The sequence below is a fragment of the Lipotes vexillifer genome, unplaced genomic scaffold (assembly GCF_000442215.2).
Source record: "Lipotes vexillifer unplaced genomic scaffold, Lipotes_vexillifer_v1.1 scaffold77, whole genome shotgun sequence".
Lineage (NCBI taxonomy): Eukaryota > Metazoa > Chordata > Mammalia > Artiodactyla > Lipotidae > Lipotes > Lipotes vexillifer.
In genome coordinates, this window is record NW_006792456.1 from 2,436,168 (window position 1) to 2,441,695 (window position 5,528).

At 40.8% G+C, this 5,528-nt stretch overlaps 1 non-coding gene across 1 annotated transcript; it reads left to right on the forward strand.

Moving 5' to 3' along the window:
- Positions 1-2,758: 2,758 nt before the first annotated feature.
- TRNAG-CCC (transfer RNA glycine (anticodon CCC)) lies at positions 2,759-2,830 on the forward strand. Its single transcript has one exon. It is a non-coding gene; the product is annotated as a tRNA-Gly (tRNA).
- Positions 2,831-5,528: the final 2,698 nt, after the last annotated feature.

Sequence of the window (5,528 nt, forward strand, 5' to 3'; positions counted from 1 at the left end):
GTGTATATGGTGGGATTGGAAAGGAGTCCTCTATTATGAGCTCCTCTATTATGAGTCCTCTATTACGAGCTCCTTCCAGAAAAGCAAACGATTAATTCCAACAAGTACTGCTCCCAATTGGACCAACTGAAAGCAGCACTTTACGAAAAGCGTCCAGAATTACAGAAAACGCGTAATCTTCCATCAGGATAATGCAAGACCACATGTTTCTTTGATGACGAGGTAAAAACTGTTACAGCTTGGTTGGGAAGTTCTGACTCATCCGCCGTTTTCATCAGACATTGCACCTTCAGATTTCCATTTACTTCGGTCTTTACAAAATTCTTTTTTTTTTTTTTTTTTCCCTTGCGTTATGCGGGCCTCTCACTGCTGTGGCCTCTCCCATTTGCGGAGCACAGGCTCCGGACGCGCAGGCCCAGCGGCCATGGCTCACGGGCCCAGCCGCTCCGCGGCATGCGGGATCCTCCCGAAACGGGGCACGAACCCGCGTCTCCTGCATCGGCAGGCGGACTCTCAAGCACTGCGCCACCAGGGAAGCCCTACAAAATTCTTTTAATGGAAAAAATTTCAATTCCCTGAAAGACTGTAAAAGGCACCTGGAGCAGTTCTTTGATCAAAAAGATAAAAAGTTTGAGGAAGATGGAATTATGAAGTTGCCTGAAAAATGGCAGAAGGTAGTGTGACAAAAGGGTGAATACATTGTTCAATAAAGTTCTTGGTGAAAATGAGAAATGTGTCTTTTATTTTTATTTAAAAAACAGAAGGCACTTCTTGGCCAACCTAATACATGAATGTTCATAGCAGCATTATCCACAATACAAAAAGTGTAATTAATCTAAATGCCCATCAATCAATGAATGGATAAGTACAATATATACATGCATATAATGGAATATTATTCCTCAATGAAAAGAAATGAAGAACTGTTACAAGTTACAACATAGAACCTTGAAAATGTTATTCTAGATGAAAGAAGCCAGTTGCAAAAGATCACACATTGTATGATTTTATTTCCAGATGGAATGTTCAGAAGAGGCAAATTTGTATAGACATAAAGTAGATCAGTGGTTCACTAGAGAAGAAGATGGGTAGGTGGGGGAAATGTGAATAACTACTAATGAGTATGGGACTGTGGTGTGGGAGGGTGATAAAAATTTTCTAAAATTAGATTGTTGATGATTGCTCAGTTTTTTATATACTGTAAACCACTGAATTGTACACTTTAAATGGATGAATTTATAGTATGTAAATTATATATCAAAGCTATTAATAAAAAAACAAAGTTTGACTCATTTTACTTGGTTGTTGCATGTACATTTCCTATATATTATACATATTAATAATAATGTATAATTATTAATGCCAGTCATTCTTTTTTTTTTTTTTTTTTTTTTTTTTGGCGGTCCGCAGGCCTCTCACTGTTGTGGCCTCTCCCGTTGCCAAGCACAGGCTCCGGACGCGCAGGCTCAGCGCCCATAGCTCACAGGCCCAGCCGCTCCACGGCATGTGGGATCCTCCCGGACCAGGGCACGAACCCATGTCCCCTGCATCGGCAGGCGGACTCTCAACCACTGTGCCACCAGGAAAGCCCAATGCCAGTCATTCTTATAGCAGAAATTATTTCAAACTCATAGAGGAAAAGATTTTTAAATTAAAGTTCATGGTTTTAATCTATCATTCAGAACTTATCCTATGTTTAATGTTTTATACGAATATTAAACATTTTAGGTAAACTATTACAGGTCACATTGGAAGATGTAAATGCTAGGTCTAAAAGGAATGGGCGATTATCAATAACTCATAGAGAAAGAACTTTTAAAGTTTTTCCCCCGTCTCTTTTCAAACATTTTTAACAAAGGATAAAGAGGCTCTGTCTATTGAGCTAGAAGTAGACAGTACAGTCCAAGAGGAGATCTAATCAATGAAAAGCTTCCATGATTTTTTACTGAAGATAGAATTCCTGTATATTCCCTATTCAATCGAGATAACATAAAAGAATCCGATCAGACAAGTAAGAAAAGGCCTTTTAAATCCATGCTTGAAAAGGACCCATTCTAAAAAGCATTCCTAGATACACAGAAAGTCTGTCTTTAAAATGTAACTAGCTATGACTCTATGTAAAGTCTAGTTTACCTGAAGACCAACTTGCAACATACAGACATCTACAACTTCAGCACATCATTTGATATTTCTTAATCCAAACATTAGCCCTGGCAATAATTCTTTTTTTCTGCTCCTGGTAATAATTTAGTCATAGTGTTCCTCTCTAATAAAGCCCCTACTGAAACTCTTGCATGAGATTTCTAATCTCAAAGAGAGAATATGAAAAATTAGTCATATAGCTAATAACATATGCTATACATTCAGTACATTTTAAATGTTTTAGGTTGATTATATTAGGGGTAACATCTAGTTGTTAGATCTGGATCATTGAAGCTGACATCACTACATATTCTTCCTAAGTGAACCCTATAGGCTAATTAACGTGCCTTCTCTAAAATTTTTGCAGTATTTCCTAGTAAGAACAATGAGAGGTTCCCATAGAAGATGTTGTGTTCCAAAACTTTAAAGATGTATGGCAAACTCACTGATAGGTAGGTTTCTATAATAATAATTTAATTACTATTTCTAATTATAATTCTTAAATATTAGTAGTTTTGTGTTACCTTCAGGTATACTTTCTAGAACACTGCTTAAGCTTACACTGAAGGGGAAATCATAATCATCTCCACTTAAGAATCACAGGATTCTAGGGACTTCCCTGGTGGTGCAGTGGATAAGACTCCGCACTCCCAATGCAGGGGCCCAGGTTCAATCCCTGGTCAGGGAACTAGATCCCCCATGCATGCCACAACTAAGAGCTCGCCTGCTGCAACTAAGGAGTCAGCAGGAGTCTGCTGAGCTTCAACTCAAGGAGTCTGTGAGCTTCAACTAAGGATCCCACATGTCACAACTATGACCTGGTGCAACCAAATAAATAATAAATTAATTAAAAAAAAAAGAATCACAAGGTTCTAGAGCTGGAAAGTATCTTAGAAATACCTAAATTCTACTACTAAAGGAGGCTCAGGTCATGGCCAAGAATGAAGAAAGTCCACAACAACAACTTTATTGACTGCTTGTATAGTTATTAAACAGATAATTCCTGAGTACTGCTGTGGGGAGGGATTAATAATGCTGCACAGAAAGTATCATGGGAATAATGTGATATGGGGAAATCCTTTCAGTTCAGAAGACAAGGTTCTGGAGGCAGACTGACCAAAGTGTAATCCTTATTCTGTCACTTAGTAGTCTTTTGGCCTTGGACAGGTTACCTAATCCAAGCCTCAGTTTCCTCATCTGTAAAATGGACATAATAGCATCTCTCTCATAGGATTGTCGGTAAGGACTGAACGAGTTAAATACATGAGCAACCTGAGGCCCCATATGAACTCTCCTCTTCCTTATGGGTAAAGATTTTTCAGGGCCAAGGAGACATTTCCACCCAGAACCCATACTCCTCCCTCCCTTTACTGCAGGCATCTGAGACCCTAGAATTACCTGCGCAAAAATGCCTGAGTCCGAATACAGGGCTCTCTTCTGGACTGCTCTGCTGGGGTGCACTCTCCTAAGTTAAAGGATGACGTGAAGGCACAGCTATCTGTGGGGTGGGAAGGCATGAATCTGAAGCTTGGCTGTATGGGCTGAGGGCACGCAAATTTGTGCTCAAGGCCCCTGGTGGTGCGGACGGAGTAGGAGATGGGATGAGAAGGAAGGCAGCCTGAAGGCAGGGGGCCACTTCTCCTCACACTGCCACATTCTGGCATGGAGCTCAAGGGAGTCTAAGAATTCTACATTTGACTCTGTCCTTCCAGGTTGCTATGAAAGCATATCTGACATGGTAAGAGACAGCTTGCTCGATATCTAACTTTCAAGCATGTAGACATATGCAATGAACTCCTGGAGTGTTCTTGCCCTGCCCCCACGGGTGTTGGGGTATGCCTGGTGTCTTGTACACAGTAAGCATTCCATGCATTTTATTTTATTTTAATCTTTTTTTTAAAAAATAGACCTTTATTGGAGTATAATTGCTTCACAATACTGTGTTAGTTTCTGTTGTACACAAAAGTGAATCAGCCATAAGCATACATATGTCCCCATAACCCCTCCCTCTTGAGCCTCCCTCCCACCCTCCCTATCCCACCCCTCTAGGTCATCGCAAAGCAACGAGCTGATCTCCCTGTGCCATGCGGCTGCTTCCCACTAGCTATTTTACATTCGGTAGTGTATATATGTTGATGCTACTCTCACTTCGCCCCAGCTTCCCCCTCCCACCCTGTGTCCTCAAGTTCATTCTCTATGTCTACGTCTTTATTCCTGCCCTGCAACTAGGTTCATCAGTACCGTTTTTTTTGTTTTGATTCCATATATATGTGTTAGCATACGGTATTTGTTTTTCTCTTTCTGACTTACTTCACTCTGTATGACAGACTCGAAGTCCATCCACCTCACTACAAATAACTCAATTTCGTTTCCTTTTATGGCTGAGTACTATTCCATTGTACTTACATGCCACATCTTCTTTATCCATTCATCTGTCGATGGACACTCAGGTTGCTTCCATGTTCTGGCTATTGTAAATAGTGCTGCAATGAACATAGTGGTACATGTCTCTTTCTGAATTATGGTTTTCTCAGGGTATATGCCCAGTAGTGGGATTGCTGGGTTATATGGTAGTTCTATTTTTAGTTTTTTAAGGAACCTCCATACTGTTTTCCATAGTGGTTGTATCAATTTACATTCCCACCAAGTCCATGCATTTTAACCAGTATTATTGTTGTTATTACTGTAAGAAAGTGACTCTTCTCACAAACGGTAACAAAATAGAAGCTTTCCTTTCCCCACTGACCTGAGAGAACACAGTCTGCCAAGAGAACACTGGTGTGCAAGCACTCAGATTAGAGATTTCTAAAGGTCCAAGCAGAGGGCCAACCACTTTTCAGGTTAGTGAGAGTGACAAGGAGGGAGGCAAAGCCCTCTGCCAAGATCAACTGACAGAGATTCCCTACTAAGCATGGACTCAGTGTCAGCACTTGCAGCACGGAGTAACAGGTTAAGTGCCCTTAGGACAAGAGGGTGACCAGAGGGCCAGGGAGGAGAAGCAGCCAGCCATTAGTGGACCAGAGCGTGAATTACTCTAGTAGCCTCAGGGCCTAAGTGTCAATGCCAGCTCTTCAGTAAGGATGAGCCGCAGGTGCAGAGCAGAACGACTGTGGGCTTTTACTTCTCTGCTTGGATTTTACCAGAAAATGTGGGCCCACGCCTTCCCAACAGATCACTTTGTTATTTTTATAAAGTCCTGAATTTTAAAACCTGCTCTCAAGAAGATAGAATTTGACTCATTCCACCTGACACCGTTATATACATTAAATATATGTATACAGAAATATACAGTTGACCTTTGAACAACACAGGGGTTAGGGACATCCAAACCTCTGGGGAGTCAAAAAATTCAAGTATAATTTATAGTTGGTCCTCTGTATATGCAA